This window comes from Athene cunicularia (genome assembly GCF_003259725.1).
Source record: "Athene cunicularia isolate RWA chromosome 4 unlocalized genomic scaffold, athCun1 chr4_part1, whole genome shotgun sequence".
NCBI lineage: Eukaryota > Metazoa > Chordata > Aves > Strigiformes > Strigidae > Athene > Athene cunicularia.
This window is the reverse complement of record NW_020799098.1, coordinates 1,249,788-1,270,803: the sequence shown is the minus strand read 5'-3', so window position 1 is coordinate 1,270,803 and position 21,016 is coordinate 1,249,788. Positions and strand designations below refer to the sequence as shown.

General features: G+C 40.2%; 1 protein-coding gene across 1 annotated transcript in view; it reads right to left on the bottom strand.

Moving 5' to 3' along the window:
- ALMS1 (ALMS1, centrosome and basal body associated protein) overlaps positions 1-20,954 on the bottom strand; it is a 72,767-nt gene extending 51,813 nt beyond the window's left edge. The window contains exons 1-3 of the mRNA XM_026847042.1: positions 20,907-20,954; positions 7,852-7,986; positions 6,001-6,196 (exon numbers count right to left, since the gene is read on the bottom strand). The gene's annotated coding sequence lies outside the window, so the exon portion shown is untranslated. The remainder of the gene's footprint in view (positions 1-6,000; positions 6,197-7,851; positions 7,987-20,906) is intronic.
- Positions 20,955-21,016: the final 62 nt, after the last annotated feature.

Genomic DNA, 21,016 nt, shown 5'->3' with positions numbered 1-21,016 from the left:
TAATCTGCCTTAGGCTGACAGTACCCAACCCTCCCCAGAGGTTTCCAGTCAGAAGAACTGTGGTGATGATCACTGACTTGAAGCAGATGACTGACAAGGCCACGAAAGAAGAGTGCGAGAAAAAAGGGAATGGAAAAAAAAAAAAAAAAGGAGGAAAGAGAATAGTCAAGATTCACTGGATTCACTGCAGCCACATCCTCGGTAGAACACCAGCTTGGCCCCTGCATCAACCTGCAGAGATGACCTGTGAAAGCACCCTTATGGAGTTCAATAGATGACATTTAACTGAGGATACAAAACTGATTTTTTTTTTTTATATATAAAATATAACTTCAACCATGTCACCTGTTCTACCTCCTCCAGGGTTTTTTTGAATCTTACGGCACATGAACTCTGATGTTTTCAGTAACTTATTTTCTTCAGGAGGCAGAAAGATCATCACTATCATACTTCGGATGCTTACGATGATTTAGGGGCTCATTATGCTCAGGCATAACCTAGGTTTTGCAGGCAGAGAAGCAGGTGCTCGAGGCTTAAAGCAGCAAGTGACGTCAGTACAACACTCTTCGAGCATCTTGTGTCAAAACAGTAATTCTTCCCGCTGTCGCTCTGAAGGTCAAAAGCTTCCTCACAATTGAATTCACTGAACAAGCAAAGCTGGGCATGCTACTTTATCTTACAGCCTGCTGACAATTCTGAATGCCAGAGTCAAATTGCCATTTGTGGAAGATAAAAAAGGAAGGCAAAACAAAAACAAAACCTTCTTGGCTTTGTCAATCTGTTCCACAATGTAGCAGGAGCAATTTCAATACAACTGTCATTGTGCTTCCCCCCCCCAAATGAAGTTCAAAACACTTTTTGAAGAGAAGGAATAAATTAGTATAATAGCTTATGTTTCTCCCTTCCCTCTCACCTTTCCTCCCATATCTGGAAATTTTAGTGTACATACAGAAAAGGCTGTAGCTACTGGCACACTTGCTAAAGAGCAACAAATAAAATATCAGCAGGATACAGAATTCTTACATCTCTGTATCATACTAAAAAGCCTTAGGCTTTCTCTTTAATTCCAGTTGCATTTAAAATACTAACCTTGACAAATATCAGGAAATTTTCCTTGATGAAATGGCTTTGCAAACCACAATAATATGGACAAAACGCTATAAAATATACTAAATACAACAATCCTATACAGAGGATGTAGGCAAAACCAAAGCATGCCTAACCTGCCATGCCCTTCCCCTTTTTGTATGTCTTAAACCTGAATTTCCTACATGGCAAAACATTAAAAATGGAGTTTTGTTCAATATTAGCCAGCTCTAGCCAAATAGGAACTCACTGTGATGCACACATGGCTTTTAATTATGAAGCTGTCCGTAGGCCCAAACATCAGATAGCCAAGCGTGCTTTTTATTTCATGAAGAACACCTCTTCAAAAACATCCCAGAAATAGTTTCAACTCCACAGCAGCCAGCAATTAATTCAGCCATACCAAGCTTGTCAGTCTGCGTTATGCCAGAATACAGAACTTCACTCAATCTTCCTAACATGAAAAGAAAAAAAAAATGGAAATAAATAAAATTTTTAAAAATTCTTAAGGCAGCAAGGGACTGGGCTTAGTGTCCAGTGTAGACTCAAAGCAGCCTATTAAGTCTGTACTGGAAAATGTATGGGATTTCCAGTACATTATCCAAAGTTTCTAAGAAACCAGAAAAAGTGCTGCTCTTTCCTTTAATGCTTCTGTATCACCCACAGGATTTTTAAAGTTTTGTCAGCAGAAGTGTTACCTCTACCAAAGCTAATCTCATCCCAGATTCTGCCTTTACAGATAGAAGTCATCTCCTGTCTTGTTTTCCTTCACAGAAATCCATGTATATTCACCACCATATACAAGAGAAACCCTGAATGAGTAAAACATGAGGTTCAAGCAAAGAAATGGCAACTTTTTGAACCAGATAATCCAAGTTACCAACCCCAAATTCAATCTTTGAAGAAAGCCTAACAGGAGACACGAGGGACAGTTGTAGCCATCAGTGCAAGACCTACAATGGAAGGGACTGAGCCTTGGGCCTCAGAGGGGTTCCATATGAACCAGAACCTCTGGATCCAGATCCACCAGAAATGTTCCCTCTCCCCTTACAGGCTCTTTCACAGAGGATGGATCAAAGGATTATGAAAAATAACCACAAAAACTGATGAAAAGGCGTAAGATCTGCACGTCGTAGTAACAGCCAAAGTCATAAAACCCCGAGGAGTTGCCATGAATGTCTCCCAGGTTATTCCCAAGGCAATTTCAACTCCATCCTCTTAAGCAGTTGCTTAGCTTCAGGAAAAAAAGAAAAAAAAAAAAAAAAAAAAAAAAAAGCAACCTACATACAAGTAAGATAAGTAAGATTACACAAGCAGGTACAGGAATGACAAACTGCAAGTTGAACTGGAAGCAACACAGGTTTATTTTAAAGTATCACAAGCAATCATGTTATTTGCCTGCAATAGCTTTGTTTGTTTGTGAAATAATCTAGCTTAACGGTGCAGTGAAAACAGCTTCTGAAGCATCTTTATTCAGCAATTTCAGTTATGTCCTGGAAAAGTGAGTCACAACTAAAATAACCTAATGTGTGGGGTAACAGTTGATTTTGCAAAGTGATCCTCTAAGGGATATCAATACAAAAAGAAACACTTTGGGCTTAGTAACAGCATTGTGTAGTTACGTGTTTCCAAGGAAGTATCTAAGTATATACATAAAAGGAGTCTAGGTGCCATGTGATAAAAGTAAAGAATAAAGAAAAATAAGTGTTATCAGCAGGTAAGAAGTTAACAGATGACATAACAGTGAGTTACAGTACACATACACAAAGGTTTGGGCAGGAAAAGTTCATAATTCAATTGGAATGGACAGAGGTAACTTTGAAAGCCAAAGTTAACATACAGTGCATGACTGAATCTGATGTCAGAACTAGCTTTTAAGAGTTAAAAAAAAAGAAATCTGTTCCTAAATGCAACAACTGCTAATTTAAGAGTGGAATCAGTGAATAACAGTCACGTCTGGGGGTCTGGTGAACAGTTGTTTAGCACAGTAGCTTGGATGTGTAAGGAAGCAGAAACGCAATAAATGGAAATAACTCAACTGCAGGAAGGCAAGCAAGGGGAGTGTTCTAGCCTGTGTAACTGAAACAGTTATTGATAACATTTTGGCTAGTTTTCTCTTCCACAGATAGCACAGAAGAGAAAGGAAATCGCTTCAGCCATGAGCATGGATAACTATGCATTGCTTAGTTCTGATTTTGCTGATTTTGGTGTTGTTAAATGTGCATGGACAAAAAGAGAAAGAATTCTTTAGAGATTAACTGCCACAGCTGAAGCTTGAAGTTAAAAAGCAAGAGGAAAATACAAGCAAATAAAGGTAATAAAGAAAAATGGATCTGATAAAAGTTAGCTTTATTTCCAAGAGAAAGAGATTTATCTTGTTGGGGACAGATGCGTTTCCTATGATTAACAGCAATGAGTGACGAAAGTGGGCATCTCCATTTCCACCATTTTTGAGGATTATTTGAAATTATTACAAAGAATCAGTAATACGATTTGTGTCTTAAAATGCAGAGAATGCTGCTGGGTTATAAAGAGAAGTTTTCTTTTTCAAAGATATACTACTGTCAATGGACTAAAAATGATACCACCAGAATTGACCAGAACACACTGAGTCCACACAGATGAAAAAGAATGAGGTGAAGAAAGAAATGAGCTGTTCACTCAAGGTGAACAGGTAAAATATTAAATCTTGAAACTTCTCAAAGCAATCTTTAGCTAAGCTGTGATGATTAGATGTGAAAAGAAGCAATAGAAATGCTCAGTTTTTCTAAAGTAGAGGTGTTAGAACTGGAAAGTATTACTGGGAGTAATATAAATTGCACCGAAATGAAAGTGGTAGAAATAAGGACTACTGATAGAATATTAAACACTATAAGTAGTGATTTATTTTCACAAAAATATAAATCAACTGAACAGTCATGGGGGGGAGAGGAGAAGGAAAACCAAAAACCAGGTGCCTAGATTGGTGTAAATTCCAGGCACGAAACAGAATACAACCATGTCATTAGGAGAAATAAAAAACAGCATATTTTGTGTCAAAAATAAAGATGACTGCCAAATAATAGATGCACAATCCCCACTAGCATTACCAAAAATAATCCATCAGTCGCTTTGGATACCTAAAGTGAGAGCTTGATGCATCACTAATGGTGTATTAATAGAGCTAAAAACATGTTATGAAAAATGGAGTTAGAACAAATTCATCTGTCCTACATGAATACAGCCTGAAGAATGCTGAACTTGAATGCAGCAACCACTCCCTGCAATTAGCAGTTAATGTTTCTCTCACCTTTGAGACTGGAAATGGCTGCATGCACGTTCTTTCCCTGTACTCAGCCTGCTAGGAATCACATCAGAACGCTGAACCTCACGTGGAAAAAACAGTAACATCCTTTCTGTATATATCCAGGCTGAAATATATACGGTGTCCACCCATGTCATTCAGCAAGTATTCTATCAAATTATATATTCTGATATTATACATCAGAATTATATAACGTGGAAGAATGCTACACTGGGACTGGTAAGGCTGGAACAAACTTACTGGTGAATCACAATAAATAGAACAAGAAGTACAAGGAAACACCAAGTCAGAAAACTCTGTATTATGTTAGAAAACCAACCACTATGACACTTAAGTGATGCAGAAACCCTAACTATTCACCATTGGTGTATTATTCTTAAAGGATGCTCACAGCTGTATTACAATTAGGTTTTTAACACCTCACAGGTTGGGGTTTTTTTGCATTTCAAATTGCACTGCCAATGATAAAATCTGTAATAGACCACACACGGGCCTTCACATCTTAGCTCTATGATTAACACCACTGCAGATAGCACAGCAATTGAAAAAACATCCTGAGGCCCAGACGATCAATACCCATATTGATGTGGTACATGTCAATACAGGTATTGTCCAAGCCCAGAGAAAAATTTAAGGACGTGTAACAGAGATATTAATATTGATGTGAGCGAAGTAAAAATGTGTGTATAAACTTGTGTTAGAGCACCAGAACAGAGAACTCATCGGCAGAAGGTCCTGTGCTCTGACAAACAAACAAAAAAAACCAAACCCACAGAAAAAGAGCTGGTGCTTGTGAGTGCAACAGTCAAAGCAGGTAAACATCAACTTAGACATTTTGTAAATAATCACCACCTTCCCCTTTCATGTAGCCTTTGTTACGCTAACTTCCTACATAAGTAATTCCCTTTATCTGGATAGTTTGGGTTGAATCTTGCAGTAGTACAGTAATTCTAGCTATTATTTCTCAGTTGTTCCTCTTATCTGAAAAGGAATACATATACTGATTAAAGAGCACTAACACTTATAAGATACCTTTGTAAAGGGCTATTGAAAAACCTCTTTTTCAATATCTTGAAAAAAGCATTCAATACCTTGAATACCTTGAAAACTGTATTTGAAGATTACTTTGTCTATAAAGAGATCCTATAAGAAGCAGTGAAACACAGAAGCAGTACGCAGTAGTTTGAATACGTGAGAAAAGGGGTGCAGGCATGCACACACTCTTATCAAATCGTTTTTAAAGTTATCAGTGCAACTATCTACTTTACTATTATATCTAGTATTTTGAAATTTAAAAAATATTTTTGACTATGAAATTAATACAGACTTTAATGACACAGAGAACTATCACCTCACCTAGAGAGCGCCCTATTTACTATTAATTCTGAAGGAAAACAAGGTAACTGGTTCCCCTGCTAAAAGATCCAGGGAAGGTACAGAAGCCCTCTATCTCATTTTGAAGATGGGCTTTGCAAAGAAAGGACACAGAACGTATTTTGTAGACACCAGTTCTCACTGAAAGAAGTCAAATCCAGGTTAGGGATTGATTTTAACAGAAAAGCAAAATCCTAATTGTTTAGCAGTTAAACAAAAGGCAGTTTTGAACATACTCAGCAGTAAGCTATGTGCTCTGTTTCCAGGAGACTGCCTTCTAGATGCTTCTGCTGAAGGCAACACTCCTTCCTCCAGCGTAGGGAACTCCGTCAGGTCATTTCTGTCACAAGTCAGGCCAAGCTTGGTCTCTGAGGCAGCAGTTAAATGGCTGGCATCCACTTCTGGTGGAAGTTGATACCATGAGTCAATTCCCTAATAGGCAAGGAGGGAAAAAAAAAAAAAAGAAAAAGTGCTCAAGCATCAAGAAAGTTTTATAAGCCATGTTTACAAAGGAAATAAGGACTAAGTTGTGAAACAATGGAATCATTCCTTCTAAATTGTATATCCTATACAAATACTCAGTTTTTAATGGAGATGAATTACAATGCTCTGTGAACTGCTGAAGTCCACAAATCAGTTCTCACTACTGCCCAAGTTGTCACCGCTCACTATCTGATCACCAGCCTTCCACCACTTGACTAAAACTGAGCTCCTTCTCCAAATCCTGGAGATATCCACCCCAGAAGACTTTTTCTAAACAGAATGAAATTTGTCACTTAGAAAGAAAAATCTGGTTAAGGACAAATGCTTTAGTAGGATGCTGGGCCAACCCAGTTCCTGACACTGCATAGTAAAGATGGTTTGCACTGTACAACTGCGGAGCAACAAGCAGAACATTTTCTGACTTGCCTTTAAAGAAAGTTTCTAGTTACATAAATTCTGAGTTCACAGAGATAATGCCTGAGAATCTTAGCCAACTCTTTGGTATATTTTAAGAAAAAGACTTTCAGATCATGTTCAAATGAAAAGAAGCATCTTTAGTTCACATAATTCATTAAAGAATTTGCATTGGGATTACTGGGGGAGTAATTAAACAGATAAATTTTAATTATGGAAAAGGCACAGACCAGTCTTCAGTGCAGAGAATTAAGAATATCAATCATTTATATGGCAAACTATTATCAGCAGCATATATAACCTATAATTACATTTACGTTAATATAAGCAAGAAAGCCTCCCGGTGAACTGGCAGAAGTACAGTACTAACCCTACTTAATGCTGCAAGCTCTTCTAGATTTTGAAATATTACTAAGGTATTAAAAGCTATTTTTCACATCTGAATTTTGCTGTATGGACTATCATTTTTGCACAATATTCTTATAATCGTTTGGAAATGAAATTTTTTTATCAACTCCGTCTTTTTCAAAACACCTGTGATCTTATGCAATTCTCAGAGTAAACATTTAGCAGCATATCCATCAGCTAGAACTACTGTGACTGTACCATGATGTCAGTACAGTTTGCCTTAATCACATATGGAACACGTCATTAAAACCGAGGTCTAAAAGTAGTCAGATTTCACGTGAACCGAAGCACGGCTCTGTGCTAACATGTAAATTGGCTATTTTGAGGTAGACAGATCTGACAGTTTCAGAGGCAGACAGATCTGACAATCTAAGAGGCAGTAGCAGGACCAGGATTGTAGCAAATTAGAAAGTGAATGCAGATCAGAGATACTGTTGCAAAGAAGAAAACATTACAGTGGAAAATATAGTAGGTTTGTAAGGACAAAACAGAAAGGCAGTGAAAAATAAACAAATAAACAAAACCGCTGAACTACTGGGGATTCAGTTTTGAATGATAAATGTCAAAAAGCTTTGTAGCACTTGGATCAAGACTAGACTAGATGACTTGTCAGCCTTCACAGCAGTCCTATTTTTTTTTCTGCAGTTCAAGGATCGAGAAACACACACCTTTACAGGGCAAGGATGGTGGAGGTCTAAATTATACAGATAAAGCACTTCATATTATTTGCAATCACATAATTAACCTTCAACCTCAAGCAAAACAAAGCACGGTAGAAATACCCAGTTAATAGCAGTTTTCTGACGTATTGCTTCTCCTAGGGAGATCCCACTGGTCACCGACGCCTGCGTTTCACTGCTGCTGTGGCTTAAGGAGTCCTCCTTCCAGCCATGACGTGGTGGAGTTGTTGCAATAGGCTAAAAGAAACAATATGTGTTTTAAAAAAAAATAACGTCTCAATAGGTCAACGTGTGTGTGTATATAAGTAACAGACACTGAAATATATAAAATACTCCAGCCATCCCCAATGCCGAAAGTTGGGCATCTACCTCAATGTATTTTAGGCAGTGACCTAAATTCCATTCAGCGACCCAAACTTAACTAAAAGAAGTAGGGTTTTTGTCACTTTAGATCCCCAAAAACAGTAAGCGTGATTTTCTGCACATTAGCCAATCATTTCTGAGGGCCAGAAATTTATTTCTCATTTCCAACCCATGTACGTGCAGCACCTAGTAAATCACAAAATACCGAAAAGCCTCATCACCTTGATCAAAGTCAGGCATCGGGTTTACTAACAGTGTTTGCTGGATTTTTTAACAGTAATTTTTTTTTTGTATTTATTATTTTACTAAAAGAAGAAGGTTGGGGTTTTTTTAAATCAATGTTATAAACTAAATTTCAAAATCCATCTGATGTATGTAACAAAGCAAGTCTAGGTTGATTTCTATATTATAATTTAGCAATACCTGACATACTTCGAGGGCATGACTTGAAGTTAAATTGGACTTCTGCCTAGAAAAGCAGCTGTAACATTTTTTTTCCCCACGAGGTAACAGAGGAAGCTGGTCTGAAGTCAGAATGAAATTTCTGTTCTATAATATCCCATGCCTGAGGTCACAGAGACTCTAACAGCTTTCCCCAGACAAGATAGGCAGCCAGGTTCAAACATAATGGTATATAATTGTGAAAACAGGCATTTCTGGAACACCAAGGTACAGCCCAAACAAAAGTGTTCCAGGAAAGTAGTTAAAAAAAAAAACAAACAAACACCAAAACTAGAGACTAGCACTGGAGAATATCAGGTAATATTATTAATGCAGCAATTTAACATGAAGCCTTAGCCAGAAGACAGGCTTGTAGTTCCCCCATCTCTTTAATACTCCTCTATGCCCTCATCCTCTTCCTCATGTCAACTCTAGTTCCAATTTAACACACTAATAATAATATTTTAAAAAGCCAGGCTAGCCTTGGAGGTATATTTTTCAGTGGCCATGGCAGCAAGTGGGGGTATGTGATCAAAGCAGGGGCAGGGGGAAGCTCCCTGCCACCTCCTCCTGTACTGTGAATTCTGTATCTGCCTGCCATGAGAAATACAACAGCCCATCACATGGGCAAGCAACGTGTGAAGGGCAGGAGTAAAAGGTTCCAGCCTGAGAAAATGAGAGGGTCAAGTGAGAAAAAAAAAAAATTATTTCCCAGAAGCTTGTCTTCTACATGAATAACTGTAATAGTGTTGGATCCGTGCCTTCAGTGATGAAGCCCTCCAGGGACAACTACCTTTTTTTTATAAATAGATTTTCTGATAAATTAGTCTAACATTCATTTGGAAACTTCCATTCAGTAGCACAGATCTACTTTGATGGACTGAGCATACCATTTGCAACCTTTATCATAAAAAAAAAAAACACCTCAAGCCATGAATTTCATGACGACATTAATTACATTCTTAAAAAAAAAAACACAAACTTAGAGAAAAGTCCAGAACACAGACCTGTTTCTATGTAAAAGAAACATGCAAAATTCCACATTTGAGATTGGTTTTTTTAAATGTGAATATCACCTATTACATTAGCTAAGTTGACACGTGAATTCTGTTTCATTCTTTTTATGCCCTAAAAAGCTGGAAAGATGTGAATAAAAGCTTGGTGGGTTTTTTTTTTAATTTACTGCAAGACTGCTAGTCCATATTGGAACTTTAGAAAGGTGAGTTCATTCTTATGGCACCTCAGTTGAATGCGATTTCTACAAAACATAACATCTTCAATCCATCTACAAAAATATAAATTACAGCCATCACAAATGAATCTTTATCCATCTCTTATGTTCCTAAGAAGCCATTAATTATACCACGGAGACAGTGAATTTACAAATTTCAGAGATAAGCTGAGGAAAACCCCTTGAATTCTGACTCACGTGTTGAGGAGGCACCACCACAGTGGCTGGGTTGTCACCTACGGAGAGAGAGTTTGGGTCTTCCCTCTAATTCCCAACTACCAGGCATCCAAGCATCCAGTGAAGAGCTTATTTTCAGCCTTGCTAAGCCTGAGAACATGCAGAGCTAAAGAGAAGCTGAACTTCTCCTGCCTTTAAAGAGCATTAAGTCAGGAGACTGCCAAGACCCACTGGCAAAGCCCAAATTCTGCCCGTGAACAACAGGTAACCCTTAAACTCAGCCTGGAAATTGCAGCCCTCTTCACTTGCAAGATGGGGTTCCAATTCAAGATTTGTCCTTTTACCCCTTAAACGCACAGTTTTTCCTTTAAAATAAGCCACTTGCTCAAATGTTCAGTTACAAACTAAAGAACACCACTGGGGCAACACCTCTGTGTTTTTCAGGCACAGTTACAAAAACCTCAACCCTACATAGTAATCTCACAAATTTTAGCTTTTGGAAGGACAACAATTTCCAGAATTTTGGTACCATATGCCGTCTTAAATCCTTCCACAAAAGAGCATCACTGAAATAAAAACATGACGTAGCTTTCTATACAGGTCAGTACTGCCAAGTAAATTACTTGGCATGACAAGAATATTTTTGTCCAAGTTTAAAAAAGCTACAGCACTCGAAAGGAAGATGTTTATTACTGATCATGTGTAAATCACACCTATGAAACTAGGATTCAGCCAGGCAGAAACTAATCTTCCAAATTAATTCCCTGCACAAAACAGGTTTGTTTGGGCTTTGTATCGGGACTAAATAACTGTAGCCTGTATGCATATATTCAACCCCTATTGCATTCCCCTAGTTCCTATTGTTCATACTAATCAAGTCATCAAAAGAAGCAGCACTGAAGTGTATGTGACAATAACTCTGAAGGCAAAGCGTTCCAGTAGCTATTTGGTAATTTAATTAAGGCCTATTATTGAAAATTTGGTTGTACAATCTGCATCTTCAGAAAAGGGCAATTTTATTAATCTAACTGGAAATTAATAGTGTTAGGTACTGGAAATTAATAGCGTTAGGTAAGGGATCTATAGTGTGACTAGAAAACTAATTCCAAAAAAAAAAAAAAAAAAGGTACTGGTTTTATTTAGATGGGCTGCGCACAGCTAATTAAGTGGGTGTTCTAGACGATATCAGAAGGGATGAGTAATGACAGCATTCAAGATGCACACAATGAACAAAAGACTAAACAACCAAACTGCACGTGTCATTCTCTGTTCTCCCCTTTAAAATGACCTTCTTTAGCCTATGGTGAGCAATTCCTCTCAAAATCGTTTCATTACTCGTGTACCTGTCAGCCACTTAAACTATCATCCTTTTTCTACGCCGCAGCAACCTGCATCACAGACTTCCCTCACTACCCACCAGCATGCCAGAGGAACCACTTCACATGAAGACAACTCTTCAGTTCCCAAAGCCTACTGATTAACTTGCTTTCAGGAAAAAAAAAAAAAGTTGACTGGCAACCTAAACAAAATATCACCAAGATAATAGTTTCATTAAACCTTACAGACAAACTTTGAATTTCAGCCTTTTCCTGTAGAGGTTCAATGCACCTGAAGTGACATATTCTTTGTCACAACACTGCGAGAAAAATAACTTGAGGAACATAATCTGAACAGGTTTCTTCTACCTTTAGCTTCATAATCTTAATCTTTTACCAATATATTTTATTATAGAATTGGGAAAAAAAAAAAAAAAAAACCTGAAGTCAGCAAGAAACTTCCTTGGAGAGAGAATTTACCTTGAACAAGTCTTAGGCAAATGGGGGTAAAATGAGAGTACAGAGGGATAAAGTACCACTGAGTTTTTACTTTGTGAAAAATTTCTTTCCCAGAAGTACTTCATCCTCCCAAATGCTCCCTTAGCACTTACAGTTTTCAAAACCCATTCATTTTGCATTAGAATTTGGAATAGGTTCGACCAGTCTTATTTTGGGAAAACAGAGCCAAAGACATATCATATGCAGATTTCTCAAGAAGAAATTGGTGAAGAAATGCTAATGAGTTATGATGCGATTACTACAAATAGCAGTATTCTAGAAGATTCAGAGTATAATTATATCCAGAGCTACCAAAGGCTCAAATACTCAGTCACCCAGAAGAGCAGGAAGGAATCAAAGTAGTATTACTATTGCTAAGAGTACTTACATAGCGCCTTTTTTTTTTTCATAAACACTGATTCACAGCACTGCTTTAGAATGTGCATGATAAATATTTATCCTCCTTTTACTAGGCACAGAGAACTTAGTGTACAACAATATGGCAAATCAGCGGCAGAGCCGATTCCCCAAGTAGTCTGATCTGACCACAATGCACATCTCTTATTTGACGCTCTAAAATTTTATCTGTCTTTGCCTGAAGGTTATGAGAGAAAAATCAAAAAGAACACCTACAGCATCATAAACCAGGGAGATTAAAGCATGAATGAGAACGTGAAATAAGATATGAAATAAATACTTGTATGACAATTAGATAATGTGATAGCCTTTACCTATTTTAGTATTTCATGTAAGTAGCTGCTGTCATTGTCACAGTGATGCTATAGCATCACGACCAGGAAACGTGGTCTGCACACTGGCAGACTGTAGAAGAAAGTGGCAGAACTGTACAGAAAAGATATTTGGAGTCGATTCCTGTTAAAACATAATTCAAACGACTTTGCAGCGCACACCTCCCTGATCTAAACAAGAAACATACTTAAGCAAGCAGAAAAAAATATGACAGAAAAGCAAGAAACACTCATTGTTAGTCTCCCAACTCCATCCAGGTTGACCAGTTCCGATTTCTAGTTCGCTGTCTGACAGTGTTTCTTATCAAAATACCCATAAACTTCTGATCTGTCTGCAATGCTACTGTGGGGTGGGAGGGGAAGAGGATTGGAATCGAGGGGTGGGAGATGAAGCAGGAGCCCCGAGAAAGGAACATACTTATAATTAGTGAATCATGCTCCTCACAAAACACCAGCAGCGTTCAACCCAACAGATCTCATGTGAAAGAAAACTTTGCCATCAATGACTGATTCTCCCAGGAAGGCAACTATCCTGAAAAACCAGACGCTCAGAATAAGCCAAAAGCTCTACAAATCCAGAAGCAATCCTACCACCTCAGCTTCAGAGCAGCCCACCCAGCAAACACTCAGCAAACCCAATGCAGTTACCCATTCCAATCCCGCTAATTAAATCATTCATCTCTCGCTCAGCATCACAAGAACCATGTCTCTGTTTCTCTCAAATTCTGTTAAACCAATACATTTCAGAAGATCTTCCCAGAAAAACCTAAGACTTCTTTGGAGTTTGCTCTTTCAAAATTTCCTTCAAAGAAAAGAAAAAAATGCCAAGTTTTATACAACTGCCTATATCTACGACTGCATATATCCAAATGTTATGCTCTAAAGCAAAGCCAACTAAAAACTTGAGATGCTTAAGTAATAGGAAGACCTTAAGGAAAGATGATCACTCCCTGCAGTCAAATACTTCCCACACCAGTAGGATTCTCCTGCTAGCACCCAAGCTGGATTTGTGTTTTCACATAACAAATGCCCCAGCTCAAAGGCAAGGCTTAAGGCCCCCACACTCACCAGCTGTAGCTGCTCGTGCTTGCATACATAAGGCTGCGCGATGCATTTAGCATCGCTCTTTAAAGAAACCTGACACGGCATTCACAAAACACCATCAAGGAAATAAATCTCTCCTTTTCAAAGACAGCCAAGTCACTAGGATCTCATGGGTTAGCAGCTGGAAGGAAGCAAATGGGCAACAGCACGTTCTACCTCATTATTTCATTTTTAATCCTCATACCAAAGAGCAATATTAAAAAAAAAAAAATAGCACAATGGAAGAAATCTGGCACGTATTAGCACTGTGTGTACCAGGGTACAGGGTACATAACAAAGCAGTTGCAAGCAAGAAATAAGTTAGGATTTACTAAATTAGTATAATCATCTCTGAGGGCTTCCATATAATTAAACTCAAATGAAGAGAATTTAACAAGGTTTTTCTTCCTGAAATCCAATACATCAAAAGTTAGCTTTTGCTGCTAAATACATAATGAGAGGAAAAGACAAAAATAAAGCTGAACAACTACAACCACCTCCACACAACACAGCGCCATTAATTTAAATGGTAGGAACAGCAGCTCCTGTTGGCATTCTTAACTGATGCTGCATTTCATAATGAAATAGGAACATTTCTCAGTTTTGGACTACTGGAAGTTTGAATATCCAGGCGTAGATGTCCTTACTTTATTCTGACCCACAAAATACAAAAAATATCCCAGTAAAAATATCATACAATAGAAGACAGCACAACAAAGATCTAGAGAGATACAGGAAAGAGAGCTCCCTATATGTGTAATTCTAACAATCCGATCTCCTCAAAACATCAGAAATAGACTGTAATTTATTCCAAACCCTTCATTTCATCTCATTTCTCCCTCCTAAAAAATCAGAGGTACCTGGCCTGGTTAATTCAATCTAAATCAGTGTTTCAGTTTCCTTATCCAGCTGAACAGGCAGCTGCAAAATCATCAGCTCTGCAAAAACAGACAGTGGAGTTGAGGACCAATTCTTCCAGCATCTGCAAGCATTTACACCAAATTAAGGTGATGAGGACGTCAGTGTGCTAGAGGCAGATCCCACCCAGAACTTGCCTTTGATGGATTCCATCTTGCTAATTTCAGGGCTTATTTTTCCCCATTCTGTAAAGAGCATTCCCGATTCCAGTATCATTTTCCAGAGCATTTATCACTTTCCCCAGTCCAGTCTTATCTACTTATTTTCTGGGTCTCACCGTCTACTAATTATGAGATTTATCAATGAAAAAACAGGAACAAGCCAGGAAAACACATCAAAAACTGTACCTGAAATGCCTTCCAAACTTGCTGAATATTTTCTTGGTTTGTCCCAAGATCAAAAACTCTTCAGAGGTCACGATACAATCCCACTCCACCACCCCTTCGGCTACTACATCACTTACCCTCTCAGAGATAATAATTAAACAGGTTTGAAATCTATAGTCCTTAACAGTCACACTGGGTATTGTCTTAATTTATTTCGAGTGGTTTCAAATAGTTCGTTCGAAATTCTTGCATTTCTGTGCTTTTATCGCCTACTCCTAGCGGATAAACACACATACAATATCAAAACCACAATTAATGAATAATTAAATCAGCATATTTCAGACAAGTATGAATCTGACTGTCTGAAGCAAGCCAAGGTGTGAGCAGCTCCCATCACCTGATGTGCAGTGCAAGCCTCATGCCACTTGGAGTCAGCAACCCGCTGCTGCAGGGCAAGGTCCTCCCCAGCTGTGCGGGAAGGAACAAAGGAACAGGGAGAAACAGGCCCATATTTACCTGTTAAAACACGGAATTGACCACTGTGCCCCTGCAAATTGAATAAACGATTTTGCCAGAACACTAAGGATGTAGGTCACACTGTCTTACACCTGCCTGCTCATTTCATGGCACAATTATCAGCTTGTAATGAATGGGGCAAAGCAACTGTAGTGCAAAAACCCATCAGAGGCTACACGCAAACTCAGAATTCCCTTAACGCTACATAAATGTGATTGCATTTCCCAATAAACCAACAATTTAATTTATTGTGGCTTTCTAGTCCGTGTCAACCCTACTGTGTGTGTCAGAAGACAAAAAAAAAAAAAAAAGAAGTCTCATTCAAATGCAGAGTAAGTTTTTGACATCAGAGATTTTTTATTTTTTTTTTTTTGGCCAGAAGCCCAGTACCACAAATCACATGAAAATTTTTAGCATTTAGGTCCAGCTACTGAAATTAATAACAAAATTCTCATTATCTGCAAATAATTCAGCACTGGAAGATCATCTGTGAATGTACCAGTAAATAATATGGATATCAAAAATATTATTCAGAAGAATGTAACAAGGACTTGGTGCTGTCAGGTATGAGAAACACAAATTATTTAAGCTATGACTTGTTTTTCCAGTAAGGACTGGTGTGCTAGCAGTACTTTCCAGACCCACACCACTCCTGGCACAAAGGCACCACCAACCCATACACCAGGCGCTGCGTAAATTCTGAACTATTTTATTACTTTTGTGTGACAAACATTGGGCTTTCGAATGGCCATGAGAGATTAGAACCAGCACAGCAGAGCTCAAATGCAACAAGAGAAGATTCACGACACAGGGGGATGTGCTGAAAGGGTTCCAGGAAGGTAACGTGCATTTACACAACATACACTGACATTGCAAAGATTGTCAGCGCATCGTTTTGATTCTCTCAAAAACAGTAGTTTCCACTGTCAAGTTTATAACATCAGTAGCTTTATGGAAGGTCCTAAATAATGAGTGGAAAATTAATCATTGCTACCTGCACCAAGTCAGCCTATTTTTTGCTCAGTTTCCTAGGAAGGTAAAGCTTCCAAGGCTGACAGCACTCTGTTCAGTCACGCCTCAGCCGTGGGCAGTGTAAGGCAACCTGAAAGCCGATTACTGTAATACACATTAATGCCTGGAGCAGAAGTTTTACCCGTGTAATCACAGTGTAACAGAGGCTGGAAGGCACCTCCTGAGGTCACCTAGACCAACCTCCTGCTCAGCGCAGGGATAACTTCAAGGCTAGATCAGGTTCATCCTCTCAACCTGTGACTCTTCCCACGGATGGCAGCTCTACCACCTCTGCAGGGCCCTGGTCCACCACTTCACCACCCTCCTCCCAAAGAACTGGCTTCCTCCTCTCCTGCTCAGGTTCCTCCTTCCTGTAACACATCGCTGCTGTTTGGCCTGGCACTGTGCACCTCCAAGAAGAGTCTTCCTCTGCCTTCTATAAACCCTCCTTCTGGCAGGGAAGTGCCACCACAGATCCTCATCTTCAGCCTCCTCCTCCTCCTCCTCCCTGGGCCAAACCACCTACAGCTGCCTCCTCCTCCTCCCTGGGCCAAACCACCTTCAGCTGCCTCTTCCTTCTCCCTGGGCCAAACCAACCCAGGCCCCACAGCTTCTCTTCATCCACTGTGTGCTCCAGCCCCCTGAGTGTCTTGGTGGCCTCCACCAGCCTCGGGCCACTTTGCTGACAGAACAGGAGACAGGATCCGGCTGTGGCCAGGAAGATGGAATATTCAGTTCATTCAGTTCCCTCCAGCTGTCCCTTCTGCTCTTATTAACGCAGCCCAATGCATGACAGGCCTTCATGGCTGCAAAGGGCAAGCTGTCAGCTCACATTCAATTTGCCACCCACCAGGTCCTCAGGTTCTTCTCTGAAGGACCACCAGTCAGTACTGATGTACAGGGATTTTATTCCTCAGTGAGCAAGACTCTACATTTTTCATAGCTAAAGTTTATGAGATTCCTCTTGGGCCATTAATCCAGCTGGCCAAGGTGCCTCTGAATGGCAGCCCTGTCCTCCAGCGTATCATCCACTCCCTCCAACTTGCTGTCATCCGCAAACTCGATGCGAGCGCATTCACCCCATCCCCTGGGTCACCAGTGATCACATAATGCAGCGTTAGCCCAAGGATTGACCCTGGAGGAATACCACCAGTTCAATTTTGAACAGATGACTAGGCTAACTGTGTTGTAGTTCTTCAGGGCCTCTTCCCTGCCCTTCTTGAAAAAGAGCATAACCAACCTTTTGGCAGTTACTACAGATATCTCCCAGTCATCACAACCTTTCAAAGACAATAGAGAGGGGTCTTTCATGACATCAGTCAGCTCCACTACCCCCCTCAGATCCACCCTGTCCAGCCCTCTGGACTTGCATATGTCCAGTTTACCTAAGCCTCCACCACCCCAGGCACTACCTCTCACCCACAAGCTCTACTGGGCACACGGAGTAAAGAAAGTCTAAATGAAACTATGGGTTTATCCCATTTCTTTGCAACTGAAGCTGGATTCCTCTTCTTATTGATTCAGAACTAATCATTTTGGGTTTCATAGAATAGGTCAGTTGGAAGGAACCTCAAAAGATCATCTGGTCCAACCTCTCATGGGACATGGAACCTAGATGAGAGCCTAATTCCCAATTATAAGAACACAATAAATTCCTAATAGGTTAACACTGCTACAGCACCTTCAGCAACCTAACGGTTATTAATCAAAACCATTAACTTTCCTCCAAGCATCAACCTTTTGTCTACTTATTGTAAATAAACAAAAATTTAGTTTCACACATGTCAGCTTATTTTCATTCCTCTGCAAAAATCCCTTAACTGCTTGCTGTCCAATTCATAACTCCAATATGAACATTTAACAACATTCCTGAAGGTCAACTACTTCTTTAAATTCTTAAGTTTGGACCACTGAAAAAGCACTGAGTATCCCCTGATTATTTTTTTTTGTTTAGATCATACTTACAAGATCTGTAATTTGTATTATACTGTCCTTTGAGTTTTAAGAAAATGCTCATTCCTTTATCTTTTCCACACTAAATTATCATTGAAATAAAAGGTACTCTTGTCATTAGGTACCTTAGCTTGATGTTTTTACTTAGCTTTAAAAAAGAAAAAGGAGAAAGAAAGAAATTCTATTAATGACGGGCTTTTTGGAATGCAGCCATCAATTCGAACATTTAAAAATAAGAAACAAAAACTTGATCCTCCTGAATCTTATTTGTAATACCTACACTTAGCTAAATGTAGAATCAAAAAAGTTTGCAGGACAGGGCTTAAATAATCCTCAAATTCAAAAATAAACTGAAAGAGGAAATGGACAAAGTGTTTTCACCGATAAAACAAGAGATAGCATAAACAGTAAAAAGTATCACTATGCTGGTTACAGAATTTCTTCCCACTCTTAACAGTCTGATGCCAGAAGTTCCATAATGCCTTTAAATGATCATAAACTGGCACTTTGGTGGAAGATACAGTCCCACTCTCTCTTCAGTAAGCAAAAACTTGAGGTAAGAGTTGAGTAGACGTTTCTTAAGCCAACTTTAAGCGCAGTTAAAAGCCCAGTGCCCAGCTGCACTGGTTTGCTGTCTGTTCGAGTAAGTGACAAAACAACACAGAGACAACAAAAAGTAACCAGGACACAGCAGCACAGGTCACTTCGGAGAGGTGAGCTGGGACTTCATGGTTTCTAAGGCACTGGTGAAGCTACAGTCTTGCATGTTACAAGTTACAAACATCCGTTTTCAATGTTATTCTCTGTCAATTGAGATTATAGCTAAAATAGTCTCCCGCAACAGAAATATACACTAAAGGTGTAAGAGCTGCCATTCTACAACAGACAGAAGATCTGTCTGGCCTACTATCTATCTGCACCTGCACCCCCTTGACCCAGAAGAACAGCAGTACACTAGCAACAAGCTTGGCTCAGCTCCATCTGGTATTCCCAGAGCTGAGCTCTGGTTGTCAGAGCAGCAATTAAACCACCAGGCAAAACAAACACAGCGAAGGGAGGCATGGCTGCCATAAAACAACAAAACTTGACACCCAGAAAGGATCAAAATAAACTGACCTGTGATGAACACTGCGAAGGTAAAACAAGGAGCAGGAGGTAAGTTCATTGGTCTGTAACATCACATACAGTTTGGAGTCATAAAGTTAACTGTGAAATTTGTCTGTAAATCAGCATTCAAATGCGTTTCCTTTTTAGTTAAATCTGTACAGGACTACAGAGTAGTGCAAGAACTGTCCCTTCTGTGGCAAATTAGCCCTCCTGAAAACATACGGTAAAGGTTGTTCCGCACAAGGCTTTTGGAAAATCAAATAAGATTACACTATCCGAGTTCCCGTATTCACATGTTTGTTAAGGTCTTTAAAATGCCGTATTTATTCACACGGTCATTTCCATTCTTTCTTTTAATTTCTATCATTTTTCCTGATAAGACTGAAACCTGTACCAACCCATGGTTCTTCCCCAGGGACTGTTTAGAGAATTGGTATGGCATCTACCACTGGTTGCTATTTGGCTGTTACGCCTCTAAGCTCCTTCAGAGCTCTGGAACAAAGATCTAGAGTGGTCACCACCTTGTAACTTTTCATTTTGGGTTGCGTTCTTACACCTTTCCTAACACAGAACGGTGGACGTGACATCTATAAACATCTCCAGACTCAAGTGACCAACACCAGCTGTTCAAGCACCCTGCACAAAGATGCCTCCCAATAGTTTGCAAGAGTAAAAACTTGTGTAGGTGCTACAAACCCCTCACACTTCTGGAAACCACCATGAGAACAGCAGGACAGCTAAAACCAAGTCCCAGAACAGCACACAACCACTGGAAGGAAGCTTCCCAATGCTCTCACAAGAGGCAACTTCAAAAAAAACATTGATTCCAGTACATGGAGGTGGCAGGACATGATGGGATATCCATGATCTCCAGAGATCTCCTCCTCCTCGTCCCCAGCATTGACACGAACACAGCAAATAGCACAGAGCCATGTATGAGCCCTTCTAGGTCAGGAATAGCTCCCTGAGGCCGCTCCAGTCCCACTGGCTCTGGCTTCCCGGGAGGGGACAACTGCACCCACCCCTCTCCAGGGCAGAATAAGGTACAAAGGAAAGAGGACAATTACACACACACCCTCTTCCCAGGAGGGGAGGAGGAATCAGGCCATATAGCCACCCTTCTCCCAGTAATGAATGCAGGGGATGGAGAGGGACCAGGCTGGTCTCAGCTCCCTTTTTCTCCGGGGCAGGAGAAGGGGGGGCGTGTCTCAGGTCAGTTGCATCCCCCCTTTTTCTGGGGGGCAATCAACCAGTGATATCTCCTTTCCGGGGCAGAGAGTGAGACCGGGACAGTTCCCCCTGCCCGGGGAGAGGGAAAGAGAGACGCGAGCAAACCAACCAGCCTGTCACAGCCCCCTCCCCAAGGCCGGAGAGAGGCTGGGGGGCTGCTCAGAGCTGCTACCGCCCTCCCGGCCACACTGCCCCCGCAGGCCGCCTGCCCGAACCCCTCCGCAGACCCCGTACTCACAGGAACCCGTTCCTCCTCCTCCTCTTCCTCCTTCTCTTCCTCCTTCTCTTCCCCCTCTCCCGGCTCCATAGCAGCCTCCCGGCCACCACCTTCCCCTCACGGCGGCCGCC